This window comes from Zootermopsis nevadensis, unplaced genomic scaffold (genome assembly GCF_977971745.1).
Source record: "Zootermopsis nevadensis isolate Lab colony 2312 unplaced genomic scaffold, Znev_1.0 Znev_ptg000018l, whole genome shotgun sequence".
NCBI classification, from domain to species: domain Eukaryota; kingdom Metazoa; phylum Arthropoda; class Insecta; order Blattodea; family Termopsidae; genus Zootermopsis; species Zootermopsis nevadensis.
The window spans coordinates 1,262,409-1,282,899 of NW_028259150.1; the positions used below are offsets into that span (position 1 = coordinate 1,262,409).

The window sequence follows — 20,491 nt, forward strand, 5'->3', positions numbered from 1 at the left end:
TTGTGGTCTGAAGGAAAAAGTTTGCCAGTTTTGGTTCAGATCGGTGTATCCGTTGTACCAACAGTGCAAAAGCGAACATATACACACACACACTCAGAATTTGAATTGTATACACGAGATAAGCTCAAAAGTTTTGCTGGGTGAAAGGTAAAGAGAACATAGATTTTGAGGTATTCAACTTGCTAAAATATTTATTTATTAGTTTCAAGTGCAGAATTCGTAGTAATGAAGTATCGACGTCTTTCCAAATTGTTCCTGTATGATCTATGAATTATCACGTGAGAAGCTGCTTTTAATTAATTCGAGTGTTACTGCATTTATCTATTTAATTTGACAGGTGTGGTGTTTATGATAGGAAATGCATTAGCAACTTTTACCAAGCACCTTATACGAAAAGATGAGTTGTGTGATATGAATGCTGAAAGGGCCAAAATTCTATTTTCAAAAAGTTGACGAGAGCCAGCAGTTCGGCTGTCGTGCTTGGATTCTCTCCAGAAGCAAAACACAGATGACTGGGAAACAATAGGCGAATGTGTAAGGTCAGCTACTTAGTGTGCATCCCTCTGTGACATATACATACCAATGTAAATTCAATTGTCTCATTTAAATTCAACAGAACAGGAATTATTCACCCTGGAGTAATTACCACTCGATGGTAAATTGAAATATTTCAGAGGAAAATAAGGTGGTCAGCTACACACTTAAAATAAAGCACAATTCTATTTATGGCTATTGCAATGGTTCTTTACATCTTCGAAACATCTGCTCTGTTATTTAACAGGTCAGAAAATTTAAACATAACATAATATTAACGGCGCTATCGCTATGGTTTGATTTTTGATTTATATTAACTTCCGCTTTACATAACAAAGTTATCATACCACAAACGATTAAGATTCTTCGAACAAGGATTTAGGAACATGTGTGTCTAATATTGTTCATGCAGTTGAATGGAAACAAAATCAATCCTGACAAAATATTATTATAACACACGAACAAATACGAAATCAGGGACCAACTTTGCCTCATTATCAACCCTAATGGTGGGGACAGACAAGGTTTCTCAAACGTCGGTGATTTTAACTAAATGGCATGACTGATAACTCGAGGAGGTTCTATTTATTGTTAGTTACCCTGTTGTCATCCAAAGTCCAAAATTATAAATCATAGCCCTACTTTATGAAATATATTGTGGATACTCTTTCAAAGTAAATCATTTAAATGTGTTGAATAAATGAATCATAACAGTCTATACATTATTCTAACACAGTGTAAGCTGGCGTAACAATTAACACACTCATGTTTTAAATCACTTATAACAACATTAGCTCACTACACGATTATGCCAACAGACGGAATCTTTTGTTGAATGCACAAGAATCCCTCGACGTTGTGACAGGATATTACGAATTCATTCAGCAGTTATGTTTTATTATTTAGTTAATTGTCTCGAACAAAACACCCCAGAATTTTCCTTTACTCATAGAACCTCATGACTGAGCCAACATTTCTATGTTGCATTCAAGAAACCTCTAGTTTGAATCTAGACCCAGATGCAAGCCATTCTCAATGATGTCGTTTATGGTTTTCCTCGGTCTCTCCGAAACCGTGCCAGAATAGGCCACCACTGTTTCTTTTACATATTTTCCTATTCCTTCTCTAAGAATCATCCTTCTATTCACGCTACATAACTTAGGAAGATGAAAACATAAGTCAATGAATGAATCAAAATTAAGCTAAATGATGTTTAACATTACTACTTGTCTGAGGCACACTTGGTACATGCAACGATTCGGGAGCTGATATAACAATATCTTCATGTAATGCATTGTCACTAAATTTTTATATTTTATTATTCTATTTTACTTGATATTACTGACGTCGGTTGCGATCGAACCCGGGGTCTTTAGAACAAAACGTTTTAGAGCATAAAATTAGACATCGTTTTTAGTCTGCTGTAAGGATTAACTGACTATAAAGACAAAACTGTAGTTTCTTCATTGGCTGTTACATTTAACTTTATTAAGTGTGCCGTAACTGCACAGTTTTGAAAGGAAATAGATTATCTTATACAGAATGTACAGTTCTGGTACGGCAACACAAGTCAGCGGTTAACTTGATACGAAACGCGTATAAACCCCGAATGACGTGCGGTTCTAAACTCACACTGGATTACGGTGTCCTCTCTGGGGTCACGGGTTAAAATCCAGCTCGGACATGGAAGTTCATCCCCACTATTGTGTGTTATTTTATAATGGGGTGCTCTCGCGACACAAGGTGTCCTACAGTGTTTTCGGAAAGATTCACTGTGACATAGCTATGAGGCAGAAACAAGTGTCATTAAATCAGATTAACACTGCAGTTTAAGGAAAACAGAATGCAAATTTCCGAATATTTTATGTTTATGTGTATAGTCTGGCAGGAGTTTACCAACGTTCCAGAAGTCTTTGCTGTCCCCATCATCAGAGCCATCCACCGCGATGGACCTCTGAAACGTCGGTAAACCTTTACCAGAATACACGGCGCAACAACCCAGAAGACAGCAATCTTCTAACAAAGACTTATTTACTATTACATTCGTCTAATAATTTCTATGTTTTAAGCATGAACATGTACCTACGAGGACACCAATACATGGACAAGACACAGGTTGAATATGCGTGTCTTAAATCAGCAAAACATTCCGTAACAGAGTTCAAACATATACAGGAATTTGTGGAAATATTGTGATAAACTAGAAGGGTAGGCAGGGTTATCTTCATTCTTTGCAAAGAGAGACGGTAAAATTTCTGTTGCAAGGATTGCCATTGTTCACTGCTTGTAGAAGCTTCATGATATAAATGTTAGTGGAATCGTCATGAGACTTCAATAGGGATTGAACCGTGGGGGAGAAGGTTTGGGTAAAGAGAAAATAACATTTTGAAGATGAGAGAAGAGTGGCACGAGTTTTAGGGAGAAGAAGAAAAGGAAATAAGGTAGTCGTTAGACAAATGGGAAGTTTTATCTGGCATAACGCCTTTTTATTCAGTTCCCCGGGTTTAAAGAATGACCGAGAGGCTGTAAGAACGATTTTCAGTGGGAAGAGATGTAATGCTGTGGGGGTCATGAGGAGGAAGCACTTATCAAGGGCACTTAAAGTCAGTTTTATTGGTCCCTGATAGGTTGTAAAAGTGTTACGAGTGATAATTCAGCTGAATGCTAGAGCTCAATGGAGGCAACAAGAGTTCGACATTGGAAGGGAAGGGCTGAAACCACCGTAGAAAAAAAAAACAGTTGTTACGTTCTTCGCTTCAATTTTTCGTTACATGAGTTTTTCTCCCTTGTAACTTCCATTTCTTCGCCAAATAACGCTGGTATTACTTTTATTCCTCGCAGGATCGTTCATCGCAGTAGATTCCGTGTTCTTCATTTGAACTGTTCAAGTTTCTTCATTTACAAGAACGAAGTGCGGCGATTGAATTTCTCTCTTTTGTTCTTATGTGTGTTAGCCCGACAAATAACTAACTCCCTGGTAGCAGAACCCGCAGGCTCAATATCGACAACACCAAAGCCCGACACCGGCCACGATCCTGAACCAACTCCATCCATTTGCCATCCTTACAGCCTACCTCTCTAAGATCGATCTTGATGTTATGCTCACATCTCCTTCGTGGTCTGCCAAATGGTGGTTTTCCAGAAGGATTTCCTACCAAAATCCGGTATGCACCCCTTACCTCCCCCATGCGAACTACATTTCCAGCCCATCGGAGCCTCCTAGATTTCACTATCCTCACTACGGTAGGTGACGCAAATCCTCGTTATGCTATATTCTAAATTCCCCACTTATTCTGTCCCTCCTAGGTCTAAATATCTTCCTGATCACCTTGTTTTCAAACACTTGTGATCTACGTTCTTCCTTCAAAGTAAGAGACCATGTTTCACAACTATTAAGGACAAAAAAATTATTTTATATATCCAAATCTTCAATGTTTTGGATAGCAAACGAGTTGGTAACACTTTTTGAATTGAATAAAAACAAGCTTTCCCCGAACGTATTCTATCTACTCTTGATTTCATCATGGACCTCTTTAAATTTGTTATTGCAGTTCCCAGATATTTAATTTTTGGAAACTACGCATATTAAGATAAGTATGACGTTCATGAGGTCTGTCTGTAGCTTAATGTCGTCGTACTTTACGCACTTAGAAAAGAATACTGAAGTTTTGGTCTTCAAATCTACTGTCATCCATTGAGTCTGGAGTGTATTTTAAAATTTAACAAGAAACTGCTCGGCGTACGTCAACATATTCTTCTTCAGCTAGCACCGATCAGATCTTCTGGTGTAGTTCGCTTAAAAAAGAAAGACTCATATACAATGTGACTCATTTATTTAGTTTGATATCTAAAGGAATAAAAATATAATAAGTCTTATTTTACATGTCGTGTGAAAGTTGATATCCCCAGAGAATATTGGTTGACGGTTTTTGAATACAGGCAGCTGAGGGTAGTCTTACGATCTGAGAGGGAGAAAATTTGACAATGAGGAACTTTATAAACACTATTATACTGATCAAATCAAAGACGCCCAGGTGCGTAGGACATTTAGCAGGCCAGAGGGATGAGGGAAATTCATACACAATTTTATTCTGGAAATCTGAAGAGAAGAGACAACTTAGGATACCCATATGTAGACGGGAGTATAATATTAAAATTGACTTAGAGTATGATAGATCCACAATTTTCCGAAAGGGGACTATTGGCGAACTCCTCAGAACACGGTAATGAACACCCAAGTTGCATTAATAACGGGGAAAATCTTGACCAGGTAAAAGACAATTAGCTTCTGAATAAAGACACTGATTTGTGGACTATTAAGACGCAGAATAGGTTGGTCTCTAAACGTATACCTATAAAGGGCAACACACGAGAGGAAAATGTGCCCTGTTAGGAATACGAACCCGCTATATTAGTCTAACAATAACCGAACACAATACACACCTTTAACCCTTGACTCACGTAGTATAAATAATATTTAAATATTACCTCAAACGAAATATAAATCGAAACGTTGCGAACATCAACTGATTAATATTGTTTACAGAAATAATAGCTGTTTTATTCTAAGAATAAAATAAACAAACCGATTAAATTTACTCTGGGAAAATAGCAGAGATACTCAATATTAAAGCAGGTGGCAGGCTGCTGTGTTTTATTATAAGATTAACTGACGGGACCACCTCACCAACCTAAAGATTTCACATTGAGATCTTTGACTATATTATTTTTACAAGGCAAGTCATCGCTATAAGTTCTAGCCTGCGAATGGGCAAAGCAGTCGATGGAACGTAAATAGGCCCATGGACTTTACAGATGTCAGCGGCATTTGAGGATTTCTGTATGGATGCACAAAGAACCGAAGCAGATGCCTTCTAGTCACGACAGTCGATTTTATTATCTACAGTTAAAATGTTGACATCAATTTAATCACACCTTTTACTATTCGTACTGACCTCTAACAGGGACTGTTTCAAAGCCAAATTGGTGCAGAGATAATAATTTAGACTTGTATTCAGGGAATTATTGTATTCGAATGTCAGCTTAGCAGCCAACTTTTAACCATTAATTGATAATATATTTTATTCTACGATGCCATATCAGCTCGGTACTTCAATAAGCGTTGTTAATTAACGTGAGAAAAATTCATATTGTGTTAAAATGTTTGCTAGTAAACCAGCACGACAAAGTTGAAGAATTAAAATGCTAGAACATTATTAAGAACGCCCAATTTTAGGTTATGGTCTCCGGACTATATATACTTTGATATGTATTTCTGTTGTTTTATTTAATCCGCTTTTGGGTCTGCTTTCCACAACTCCTCCGTAACATACAAAGTTCAGCAGGCTCGTCAACTGAGCATCGCTTCTTCATACAGCGGTAGCAGTGGACGTAAGTTCTTGAAGCAAGAGCACACGCACACACGAAGTATTGTTATTATTGACCGACTGACAGTGAAGTGGGTTGCTCCTGTAGGAGAAACGAGGCATCAATTAAGAGAAGCAGTAGCAAGCAAGGACTACAGGAGGAGGAGGTTTTGTGTGGGAATAGTGAGTTGGCTTCCCTGAAACGTGGAGGAGGTGTTTCGACAGTCAGGGGGCAGGTGGAGCAGCAACAGAGACGGAGAGACCTACCGGGATTGAGGTGGCAGCTACCAGCAGCGGCGGGAAAGCCAATGGACCCCCAACGCAGAATCAATTTCGCAGTGAATTGTTTCTCTCACTTTCGCGGTCTTGCGCGTTTTCAGGAAGGGGCGACGAACAGAGAGGAGTATCTCGAGACAGAGGATAAAGTGACTGTTTAAAGGATGAGAAAATTTTGTCATTTGCAGTGAGGAAAGAGATTAAAACCTAAACACACACACACACACACACACCTGCAGTAGTGTGAAGAAGATAACAAAACAATGAACCGACAATTAAGGAACAGTACCGAGATCTTCAGGCAGCACATTTATTCTGTTTAAGCAGATTCTTTTATGCCAAGGTTTTATGATCGTGTTACCGAACCATGGACAAAAGAGGCTACCTGACTTCCGCCAAAAGAACTAACGCTGCCTTGTTCTCATTTCTTGCTACCAGATTCGCCCACAACAGAACTTAATTTCAATTTCTGCTGCATTGCAAAAAAATCTTTCTCGTACAGTTCAGAGTAACGGAAGCTGGCTATTGTATTAGGGGTAGATATACAATACACTTTTACTGAGTTGTGTTAGAATGCAGTATGCGAAACAAACGTTAAAATGCAAACCACAGGAAGAAAAGATTAGGAAGACTTCTCATGGTATAAGCCTGCAGACCAAATATACAAATTTGGAGACGAAATACATTATGGGATGTAAGTAATTTATTAGATGTATGATTACTATATCCCTATCATAAATTTTAATATCAGCAATTGCTGCATTTATTTATAAATATGTTCTGACAGAGGAAAGTAATAATAACAAAATATTTTATTTTATTTTAACGTGCTAACTTAACAGCTATTACCCATTGCAGTAAGCACAAAAATCATATAATATTAATAAGTTGTGTACTGTTAGTGGCAGTAGTAGTATTACTAGCAATAGTAGTAAGCGTAGTGATACTAGCAGACGAAGGAGAAGCTGTAACCGCAGACAGGAATGTGTCAGAGGCAATGGGTAACAGAAGTTTGTTCGACGCATGTCGTCAACGAATGCGAAACAGCTTCGTTAAGAGGGACAACGTATCAATCAGGCCTGAGCAGTTGTTAAATTAGAGTACAGTGTTCCCGGCAGCCTCATCAACCGACAATTACGTAACAACCGAATTCACAACAGGTCTCACGCCTCACGCCGCACGAGACTGTGTAAACGGCACTGGAAAGGTGCAGTTCATTGCAAATCCTACGTTCTGAATGCTTCTAGCTGAAATGAAGATACACTGCGACATAAACACACGAATTACGCAAGCGTTATCACAAATACCGTCCACATACGCTTATAAGCTTTTCTCTTCAACAACATTTATTCATTAACACACACCTACTTGCCTTCTTATTAACTAAAGAATCTAGTGTCTTTCAGTATAATGCATTTTCCAAAATTTTCAGGAAAATGCATGATATATGCCTTAAACGTTATTTTCTGTCTTGTACACTGGCTCAGTTGTTTATCGGAATGTGTTGAAATAACAGTATAGATTCACAGGGCCTTAACTTTGTATTACAAACTAATCAACAGGCCTAAATATAATTAATTAAATTCCACTTATATAACATAGTGTGAGTTAGCTCTGTGACAGCTTAATGGAATTTTTAAGCATGTGGTCATGAGATCGAATCCTAAAGATTTGGATTTCTTTTGGTCCATTCAGCCACCATTTTGTCGCTTTACATTGTACAAATAATTACTGTGCAAAAGTTGTGTGTATTTTCAATAACATATTCCATATGTCATTGTATGACGCTGTATTAAGTAGCGCTAGTGTCGATCCAAACTCATAAGTTCGTTTATCCGTCATGTAGGTATTAGTGACTGTAAGTAAGAAGCAAGGTTTTAGTTTAGAATTAAATCGCGTAACACCTATACCAAATTTCATCCAAATTCGTCCAGTGATTCGCGGTTCTGAAATTAAATCAGTAGGACAGATAGGTGGACAGACAGAAACTGAGAGCCCTGTATGAGTTAATTTCGTGCATATTAAGCAATTAACGCAGAATGAATATCGCACGCGCACTTTGTTTAACGGCGTTTATTTCGAATCTCTGGGCCTAGAAGTGAGCGTTCCACTAGCAGATTTCTCGTCGCTACTTTGTGCCACATGAACATTAATGCAACACGCTTCTTAATTTAAATTGCAGTAAAAGTTTAATTAACGTAAAGGAAGTTTTAACGTTTATTGCCAATTTTTACTTCATTTAACATTGATTTGTCAATTCCAAAGACAGTGTAGCTTCCAGCAATATATAAGAAAGTTCATGAACTTTGAGAGATGCAAAACAAAGCGGTTATAGTATTTCTAAATATAATATGAAAAATAATATTTCCTGTATATTGTAAATTGTCTGAGTTAATATCATGCCTTCAAAGTTGTTTCGGAGGTTGTCTCAGCTTCCTTTTTCATGTAAGAAACAATGAACGCGAGGAAGTACCTACTCACTTGGGCCAATTATACAAATATTTAAACGGATTATAAGAAATATGTGGATGTAAACTGGATTCATCTAGCTCCGGTAAGGTGCAGTGGCGACCTCTTGTGAACACGTTACTGAAACTTGGGATACTATTAAAGGCGGTTCTGAGTAACTCAAGAAGAACTCTGCCCCATGGTATTGCATATCAACGTTTAATTTCAATGTCCCACCTCTCCTAAATACCGGTAACTGTGACAACTTTCGTCCGAAACCACTGGCCACCCATCAAATTCGCTCCCCGAGCTTTCCACGTCATTAGCATGTAAGACCGGACACAGGAGGGAGGGGGAGATGCGGAATGTTGCTTTGCAGTGGTGTGGATGTGTCGGCCTGAAGACAGCGTCTCCTTGCCGGTCCCCTCTCTCACCTCACAGCGTGGCGCGAGTTCTCTGTTAATTACAGCCCTGTCACGACCAGCAGAAGTAAGGGGTGACGGCTAGGCTAGGCGAAGCGAGGAGAACGCCCCGACATCCCAGTCCCTGGAAACAGTAGGGATTGTACGGCTGGGGTGAGATTATCGTTGGCCCGAGATTCTACGGGATTAAGGCCCAAAAGGCGACTCGGTGTGTGTATGTGCAAAAGAGAAGCAGATCACGCAACCGTTAAGAAAAAAGGAACTGCGATGGACCGAAAGACCAACCCCACAACCACCAGTCCCCTCTGCCTGTGTGACATGTTCTTGATCACTCTTTTAGCTGAGACAGTAAATGTCCGACCAGCAAACGTATTTCATTCTAAGTTTAAGCAACGAATGCATATCAATAAACATTTAAAGCATTTCTCTTACATTAAAATACGAAGTCTCTAAAGAAAACTGCTTTTCTGTTTAAGACATTTCATTAAACTTGGCAACAACGCATAGGATACAGTTATAGCTTATTAAAAGTTCTTTTGTGTTATTTTCATGAAACGCATAATATAAATTCACATTAAAGACGCGGTGTCCGTCCGCACGTTTCAGCTCATAAACTACTACGCGGGTCGTGTTCAAATTTGGCACTGAGGGTCTACGTGGAACGTTGCCCAGGGATTTATTTCGGGTTTGTATCGGCGCAATGTGACCAATAGTTTACACGAATCTCGACTTATCGACTATGAATATCACAGGACTACATGACATAACATATTACACTGCGCTACAACATAATTATCTTTGTAGCAATATATCTCAAACTGCGATAATCGAGCATTATGCTAATGACAGTTTCAAAGTAGGTTAGCATATAATACATTTGGAAAATATGTGAAGTACGATTTTCACTCTTTTATGAAGTCGCAACATAGTTGATAGTCTAAACAACACGTCAGTCGTGAGAAGACAAGTGGTGCAAATGGTATTCCGTGGCTCGTATGTACAATGTAAATGGCCTAAGTGTTAATTTTTGATATATTTCATCGCATCTGATACTTCTGGGAACCATGAAATTTGTAACTGTAGAGGTTTCCTGTTTTTGCAGAAGAGGTAGTTTCATCATCGTCTCCACAAAATTCTGCCAATGAACACTACAATCAATTTACGACCAGCAAATGTAAACTCGTTTGTATATTTTTTCCATCGCTCAGAAGATCCTGTCGAATATTGAGGCATTTTTCTGGTTGGTTCCTTCGTAATAAACTAAATCTTTAAGGTGAAAGTTGTTTAGTAAATGTGAATTCTCTTTCCTGCTGTCCGAAATGCTTATTATATTAATGCATAGAAGATTTGAGGTTCTGACGGCCCTGAAGGTGGAAGCAGAATATTACTCCGAAACATCGGTATGTACCCACAAGTCTGCAAGGAGCCACAACCCATAAAAACAACATCGTAATTTACGTTTCCACATCTTCACGCCGTTTCTGTTCTATCCAAAGCTTTTACCTTCCTGTGATAAGGGGGAATAACATGTGAAGTGTTTGGAATAATACTTAAGACCATGCGCATATTAATCACTTTGCCGAAATTAACCTCTCATAGATAGATCTCAATATGTATCACGAATTTGTGAATGATGTTACGCTAGTCCACCCCTGTGTGTCGTATAAGATGGAGTCTTATTCCTAGTGAAGTGCGGTCTAATGATGGGATGGAATCCGATATAATGTGACCTAACAAACTGGCGAGGCGTGAATAGAACGCGGGCCATTAGCTGTCTTCTTCACTGCCACTGTGTATGCGTGTTTCGGATTCTTGCAGTCACCTCGTCTCATCCTCTCTTCCTCGCTTCGTTTTCGCCCACCCCAACCGTTCTTATAGACTGTACTGCTTGGTTATGTAACACCAAAGGATGGAGCACAGAAACCTTTCTTCTTGCTAATGTCTTTTAAAACAAAATGCAAGTAGTGCCCTCCTTATTTTGTCTCTTCTAAGATCAGTGGCGTGAGATTCAGAGTCTATCGGATTTTTCAATTAATTCACTAATTCCAGCGTTTCATGACTCTCACGTAGTATAGGGCAACCGAACTGCCACCTGGAGAGAACAGCACCAAACATTGGTATTTCAAATTCATGAGCTTCGTTAATCGACCAGGGAAACTCAGTGGCGAAGCAGCAGACATAACTGTTACGAATTTATGTCGTCTCCGAATTACCTGATGAGTTATTTTACCATCGTTTCCTGCCTTCTTCCAAGAAAATATCGACTTAAAGGCAAAACTCCATTAGGAGAGATTTCAGACTCTCACGACAGCGAATATAAAGATAACTGTTTGGGTTGTTGCACAGCGCAGTTTGATAAAAGTTTACTGGCGTGATGATAGAGTCAGCAAGCACCTCTTAAAAGTCCGAAACTTCACGATATGCAAGACAATGGTTGTCTGGTGAATGAGGAGAGGTAACAGTGGGCTAACATACACTTAGAAAGTGCTGAATTCGGCAATTTTGTTGTAGCCAGGACTGAAGTAAGGCAGTAAAAGATTTGAATAATTTTATAGGATTACGCAAGGGAGTTGTATATTATTGGTGGACTCTGTGGGAGGTGTAACGAAGAAATGTGAGACTGATTGAAGAATAGCATTAAGTAATGAAGAATGGGTTTTCATTTTTTCAAAGTTTACTTTATTTTCGTTGTATATAGTTTTGTAAATTTGTTATTACAAGATTAAAGAACACAAAAGAATAAATATAGGTCTTTTTCAGTTAAGTGCACTAATACTGCACACGACAGCGAAACAGTTTAAACCTTCGCAAAATCCCTTGTGGTGTAGACATGTTCGCAGCCGAGCGACAGTCGACATTATGCTGGATGCCAACTTATCACTTTGGTCCGTTATAATTTCGCCTTCAGCGGGCAAGGTCCTGTTTTCTTAACCAGCGCCTTGAGTCATATCATACAATGACCATATCGCCACCGCATCATCATCATCATTTCGTAAGCAAACCAGCGTGGGAGAGGGCTCTAATGAAGCAAGCAATAGAGGAACCATACAAAATACTTCGCCGTTCAGACACCGAGTTGCAGTATCCGGTGTCTTATAATGTGTGAGTAAACTCGTGTTATTTCAGTTGTTATAGCTAATTTCTAGGCAAAGTAAACTAAGTTACGATTTCGCCATTTAAGATTTACGCACTGAAGCAAACCGATCTCAACGAAAAGGAAATTCATTTAATTATTTTAAAAAAAATGTTAAGAAATATTTAACTGAAAGTTGAAGTCAGTTGAATAAGCCTTAGATATCTTACCGCTAAGTCTTAAAATTACACTAAAACGAGAATGCAGATACAGTTTGTTAATGAGGCCACATCCACGCCACTGCTAGAGCAACAATAACTTCAGGAGGCCGTGACACCATCACGAGCAAAGGCGTCACTAAGTTCTCGTTGGCACTTACTGCCTTACTTGGGGTACTGAGTGGGAGGGAGGGTACGTCCGCCCTCAGCGTGACAACTAAGAGCATTAAAGGGACGTTTTCTCGTTCCCCTTCCGCGTCTTGTAGCATCCTCTCAGCAGTTTCAGTTAACAACGGGCACGGCACACTTCATGCATCAGCACGATACCCACAATAGCAATATGCAAAGACGTTCGAGAATTATTGATAGAGGAGTAGTAGGACATGTCTGTCTTTAAAGAAACATGTGTCTGTTTCTGGTACGCACATGGTTCTAGGCTGGAGTGGACGGACTATGAAGACAGGGCGAAGATTAAAGAAAGCAGAACAAAAAAATTAAGTCGATTAATTTAGGACCATACAATACAATTTAGTATCTGGTCATACTACTGAAAAAATCTTGAAAACCAAATCATGAAATTATTAACAGATATGGGAACATAATTTTAAACACAAATAAATACGTCTTGGTGTACTTTATTGTCCCGAACTTATTACGATTAGTAGGATTTGGTTCCAGCGTCGAGTTTTCCTTGTAACTTCCTTTAGTTTTAAGGAACAAAAATGTAAGTTATATGTATCATATAATACGCGTATATCTATGTTGGAGAAACGGGGGTTGGATTTTTGTGAATAACAATAAATAATTTCAAAAATAAATGCATGTTTAAGCTCTGAAATTACATAGTAACACAGCCCATACATTGTTATTGCAACATATTTTCCACTAAATCGAATCGATTCTCTTTTCAAGTAGATTTTACAGACCTTGATCTAGTAACTACTTTATTTCAAGGATTACTCGCACATCTGTTTTGACTTCATCATGTATCCTCCAACGTTCCCGAGTACGCAGTCCTCTCGGTTGGTAGTGTATGATCTGTTTCGAAATTCCTTTGTCACTTTACTATATGCCCTATCGACTTCTATCAATCTAAATCATCTACATTGCTGTCTTCTGAGTTGTTATGCCGTGTAGTCTAGTTACACGGCGAAACAACCCAGAAAACAGTCGTATTATATAATATTGCCGCCGTGAAAACATGAAATTTCATTCAATATTTTCCTTGTCTGCCTTGCGACGGGCTGATCACTCGTTAAAGGAGTCCTACCAAATATCAAAAAAGATTATAAAACCTCCCATGTGTTAGGAGGCCAAGGTCCTTCAATGACTGTAGAGTCACTTATAATAAAAATAATTTTTGTTTATTGTTATTAGTCTGTACTTTTTTAATACATTAATTGAAATTTAAAGAAAACAGATTACGTTTCACAGCTTCAGTATACTTTAAAAAAAATTAGAAAAATTCCAGAAGAAATATTTTCCATGACTGAATATGTAAATCACTCGTCGCGTCCTTGAAGGAACTGCAGAGAACTACAAGGGAAAACGAATAAGGGCCTTCCCGTTCACATTCGAGTGGGGAATATTCATAGTCCTTGCCGCTTTGATACACTTTTAACGATAGTTTCTATTCTGATTCATGAACCTGGAATAATTCATTGTTAGAATTTCCTGCAAACGCACGTTTTTATTCCGGATTTTATTAACCAATTTTTAAGTTGCAGGAGCTTCGTACTGTCACATCAGTTTTTCCACATCTGCTTATTCCAGTATCATGCCGGATTATTACCGCTCCCTAGTCTGTTATATTCCTTGTATTCACATTATCACCAATTGACTTCTACCTACGTCATTCAAGAAAAATTCCAGAACATCATTAGACCTTAAAAGCTTTCTTTTACATTATTTCCATATCATTATCACAATTATTGCACCAATCAGCGCTACATGGCCTACACGGTTAAGAAATGGCTGTTAATACAAGACTCAATCAATAACTTGATCAAAAGTTTTCTGTTAATACAAGTGAGATTTCGGGTTCTCGCGGCGGCGAGGATGAAGTTGACTGTTGGATTATTCCGCCGGTAATTTGGTAGAAGTTTATCGACGTTTCAGAGGTACTCGAAGCCGCCATCATCAGGGTGATCGTCCTGATGATGGTAGCAGCAACTACCTGCAAGACAGTCATTTTCAACTATCAAGTGGGTTCGGGAAACAGTTATAGTGACTAGAATCGAGTACGAAAATTAATTTGACGAATGTTAAAGTAATTTAGAATGTAACCGAATTAGGTTTACTGAAGAATTCAAAACGGTTCTCTTATAATCTTGTTGTGGAAGATCGCTTGAACGGATAGAGCACAGAAGTGGTTCTGCAAGAACACCCAACAGCACCGGCATATCCCATCTGATCAAGAACTGCAGATTTCGTCTGAGGGCGCTCTTAAATGTTTACATCGTACGCTAGCCCCAGATGGAAACACAGGAGGCAGCTTGCATGTGCATTCCTGTACAACTGTCGCCAGTCAAAAGGCGACCTTTCCGCAGATCGCCACCGGCGTCAGACCTACGAGTTCTTGTCCTTGGGGGCTGAGACCGTGCAAGGCAAACAAGAAACAACTTTAACGACAGGTTACTTACGCACACGAGTTTAACAATTGAATTTAAATAAACATTTGCTATGTGTTTGTCATAGCAAATGTTTGTTTAAATTCAATTGTAGCCCGCATTGTAGAGAAGAGAAATGCATACAGAGTATTGGTAGGCAAACCAAAAGCAAAGAGATCACTAGGGACGGTGACCTAGACGTACGTGACAGGATAATATTAAAATGGATTTTAGAGTAATAAGGTGGGGTGATATGTACTGGATTAATCTGGCACAGGATATGGACCAGTGACACGATCTTGTGAAATGAAGAACACAAGTACAAATGTTGTACTTATGTAAAGTTAAATGGATTTAAATAGTAAATTTTAGGCTTGGAAGTATGTACAACATCAATATTCGCATTCCGACACGATGCGATCATAGAAACTGTCATTATTGATATAACAGTCATAAATTAACATATATCAGCCACGAAAACTGTGTAAACAACGTAAGTTACGCGTATGTTTAAAATATTCCAACAGGCAGAGTGACACACATAAATCACACCCTAATTTAAGATAAATTACTGACTGTTATAAACTCCAATTATTCTTCTGAGTAGTACATTTCCTTTAGGCTTCGCAACCAAAATTTTTTATGATTTCTTATTTCCCTATGCGCGATACATGCCTCACCCCTGTTAAAAGATAGTAACAGGTTTCATATCGAAAAAAAGAATCGGTTTCGAATTTTGTTTCTTCACAACGGCTTACTTCATAAAAGACCACTATCGGGGCCACAGCTGCAAGTAATAAACAGAAAATTGATCGACGGCAATATATGATTCAGTAGTTTGCCGTAATGAACAACACTGTCTTGACTTCAGTAGGACACAGTTTAATTTTAAGAAGAAGCCGGACAAATAAAAGACCCTTACGTCAGCTACTACAAATGTGATATCTGCCTACCTATTTGTACACAGACATTATCAAAACACAGCGCCCTTGTGTCACAAAAGCAAGAAGCAGGGAGAACAAGAAAAAAGGGAAAGACGAGACAAACAATATATAAAGTAAAAAAGAAACTGAAGAAAAAGTAGGAAGAAAGAAGGAAAAAATAGGAAAGGAATGCTGAGGCAAATGAAAAGTAAATTATGGGTAGTAAGGAGATGAGAAAAACTAAAGAAAAAAAAAAGAATAACGAAACGCGAAGTAGAAGAAACAGCGTGGAGCAGACAGCGCTACTAGCGGCCGTCGCGAGAGGAGACCCAGCTCTTCCAGATTAGAAATTCATTTGAATATTTCCGGCCTCGCGGTCGCGAAGAAGAAGAAGAAGAAGACGACGACGACGACGACGACGAGGGGAGAGACTGGTTGCTGCTGTCGAGAGATGCGAGATTCCGACTTCCCGCACAACACAGAGGGGAGCGACGGAGGGGTGAGGGGAGAGGAGGAGGTAGTTAGTGGAAGTATTGTGAAGTGACAACAGAGAGAAAATCAAGTAGCTAACACTTTGCAGCTCCTCCTCAGAACTAGGTGAGGTGTTACTCACGGCCACAAGTATTCTTGTGGGTCTCGGTAAAACCAATCATCTATCAGTGAATTTCTTTCGATGATTTTGTACATTGTTATAATGCTTACTATTTATTTACTTGCGTGTTATTTTACAACAGTTCATTACATACAGAAACATGTCTGATGCTTTGGAGAGAAGGGACAAAGCATTTATCGGAATGACAAAGAATCAAGTTTCTTTCCCATCTTCCAAACTCGTTTGAAGCAGTTTTTTTTAAAATAACAGTAATCTGTTTTCGATAAAATACCCTCCTTGGCCTACTCTTTATTAAGTTCACTGGACGTAATATAAGCCATTAACGTGTTAAACTGAATTGAAATTGAATCTAAATGAATAAATTCTATGGTTAAGTAAGCGCCACTTTCTCGATCAAAGTGAACTATAAATAAAGAGTGGGAACTGGGTGCTGAGTAAAGTACAGTATGTTCAAAAAATCTCTATAGAATACACACGTAATTGGAATTCTACAAATGCAGGGACTGACAACATGGTCATTTTTATCTAGGTCGTTAGATCGGATTTATAACAGGTATCTAATGTTGACATAACGCTAAATGCAAAATGACCCTGTGTCTGAAGGAAATGACGTTTGTAGTGCTTTTGTGTTTTTTGAAGCAATTCTTTGTTTTTTTAAAATCATTTGTAACACACTGTATTTGGACTTAAGAGTGAGAAATTACCAAGGGGCATAAGAAATCTACATTATGCTAAGCATCATAATTTGTATTCTTCACCAAATATTACTAGGGTTTTCAAATTAAGAAGGATGAGATTTGTGGGTCATGTAGCACGCACAAGAGAGATGAAAAAATCAGAAACAGCTCTGGTAAATATTACTTGATATATCAAAGCATAGATAATATTAAAATGCATCTTGGATAAAAAGGGTGAGACTGTGTGAACTGAATTCATATGCTTAACTCACTAATAAACTTTTGGATTACTTAAATTACGTAGAATTTCTGAAGTAGCTGGACGATTATTACGTTTTGAAGAAAGACCCTATAGGGATAATTACTTAGGAAACACCTGGGCAGTGAGAAAGAACAGAAAGAATTACTTACGTAGGATTTGAGGTTTTCATGGCTGTCTGAAGATGGCTGTCTTCTGGGTTTTGAGCCATGTAGTCTGATAGAACACTCATCGTCCTAGTGATGAAGGCGGGGAACACCTCTGAAATGTCTGTAGTGTTCTATCAGACTACACGGCGCAACAACCCAGAAGACAGCCATCTTCAGTATGGCACAAGTTTGACGTATTTGAGTTTCCACTAGCTTGTCTAATGTACCCATCCGTTGAGATTATTTAATGGAGTCTTATGACGCTTCAAATAACTGAAGTTGCACAATAACGAGGCAAAGCTAATTTCGTTGTTCCCGCTAACACTAGTATCGACTTCTCATAGCGACCAAGGGCAATGTGCACCAGCGGTGACATCATTATTGATGTGAACGCAAGACTTGAAAAGATTGCCATTCCTGCCGTCATAACCTCGATCATCTGGTGCTGATACTGATCCTAAATTTGTCAAATGGTCATAATTAGTTGAAAAGGTTTTAAAGAATTTACTTGAATTATCTTCATACTGCCAATTTGGCTGTTGATGTAGCACAATATAGTAAATAACTGAATTGAATTGGTTGTTTTGAAACTCATCTTTAATATTTTAAACGCCCTTACGAATCTAAACGGTGAGGAAATACAATCTGTTTTGTTTGAATTTAATATCTTATGTTGACCTGAAACGAACGGAAAAACAAAAACAAGGATTTATTATAAAAGTAACAATAATTTACCACAAAAACGAAGAAATTCTGGGATAGTGAAGACACGTGTAATTTCTGATGACACTGCAGAGCCCTGCTTTAACATCAGAGAACGTGTTAAACTTCCAAGGTGCAGATAGCGTCCTGTGTTCCATCTCCGTTCAGCTGCCGAAGGGTGAGGGACAGTTTCTTTCAGTCCCAGACTCATGAATATTCAGTTGCCCCAAGTCCCCAGATCGCTTCCCTTTAAAATTATCTAATAGAATATTGAAACGAAGGAACATTTCGATGAATTTTTCATATCCTAGCATATATATTTCAGGAGAAAGCCACTTATATTTATCATGTAACAAAATCTGCGGTCCCAGTGCAAGACGTTTGTCAAGAATGTGCACGTTTTTAATTCAAATGAGAAGGGAAATTTCTGAGAATAAAAATAATATTTTTTGTTATTTTAAATATTCAAAGAATTGGGTTATTTTATGTAATTCTGTGCGAAAGATGTACATTTTAATTTAAATTTTTATTTTTAACAACTTAAATTCGTTTTCTCTTGGTCCTCTGTTCTCAGTGTGTCCTAACAGATTTTAATTCGTTAAGAATGAACAAATAGTGTTATTTAAAAAGAATCTTGGCATTTATATCGACAGCAACCATCGAGCCTTGGAGCCCAGATTCGACCCATAACTCCCAAACAGGAATACAGGATTGCATGATGTTTTGTCGGAGGATTAAAACGAACTAACTCACGACGATAATGTAAGCCACTTCTTTGGCATTGAATGTTGCTATACACCTGCCAATTTCAGCGAACCCTCTAACCACATTATTCCCTTCAACAGTGGCGATGTGAAGTGTAATTCTGGAAATTTTTGTCTGACAGCTACAGACGATGAAAATGAAAGAGTATGGAAGTCGGATCGTATTTTTCACCAATTCAATATTGGCTTTCCTTATGTACCTTGCATAGCTAAAGTATTACAGTTAACTCTTATGTTACTATCACATTGCGTGAAGGCAGGGAAACAACTATGTCAAACGATAACAATTATCCATTCTCAACGAATTTTACTCATTTAATTAACTGGTTAGCAGAAATAACAACTATCTTATTATGTTTGGTAAACAAATATTAGGCATGATTCTGGTGGGTTTGGTTAAGCTGTGAGTTTTTAAATAGACGCTGCGTGTTAGATGAATCATAAATTCCGTGTCGTCCTATAAAAGCCTAAATATTAGGAGCAACAGCTTATGAATATAGGATATATTAAATTGTTTTATAGCTTAACACCTGTTCGTACACGAAACGTATCAACAAACATGTATGCAACTATCAGTCGTTTTACGAACGTTCAATTAATTCCTTTTCGCGTTAACGTGTTTGGAAAATAATATCCCATTTTTTAAGATGCATAACGAATTCCTTGTATGAAAGCTCGCTAAAATAAGTAAACTGTACGAAGTCAAGCGATGCGTATGTTTTTGTCCTGTCTTCTATAAATTAATTATCACCCTTCCTTTGTTGCGTTTGATGTCTTAGGCTTGATTATTACTGTTCATATCAGATTAATAATATCGATTGTAATGCATACATTCATACACTCACAAGCATTATATAATCACGAATGTTTATATATTTATATACGTCACTACCATTATCTAATTTTAAATATCCCGAAATACTGACTTTACATTTTCGTTTAAGAAAGACTTTGAAGGAACAAATCATTTTCTTAAAAAGGTGAGTTAGTGTATAAAACACAACTAATAATATCACGTGACAATCATACGATAACTAATGTAATGTTTGAGGATGATCACAGTAGACTAAGAATATGGAAATATTAAGTAGATTAATAAAATTAACTAGATGTAGAAACCCTGGGGTAACATTTTCTGAGCTAGGCCTATATCATAAGGAAGAGAAGAGGGTGGCGTAAGACGGAGTAAGGACGAGAATTTCTTTGAAATATTTACGAAAAAGACAGTCATGCGTGAGTTTGTTAATTTTTTCCCGCGGGTGTCAGACGAGCCTGTGGCTGACACGGTCGCATTATGCCCTTCCAAGCCACTTACTTGGCTGCTGATGCAACTCAAGAAGAAAGAAAGTGATGAAGATGATGAAGTAAAGGGGGCTGACTGGAAGAAGGCGTAGCCAACCTGGCGAACTTAACTACGATATTTTTTTCTCCCTTCCACAACGGGCGAGGTTCTGTTAA

At 38.2% G+C, this 20,491-nt stretch overlaps 1 protein-coding gene across 12 annotated transcripts in view; it reads right to left on the reverse strand.

The window, feature by feature from the left end:
• LOC110827484 (uncharacterized) overlaps positions 1–20,491 on the reverse strand; it is a 703,936-nt gene that overhangs the window by 177,950 nt on the left and 505,495 nt on the right. The gene's annotated exons all lie outside the window — the stretch shown is intronic.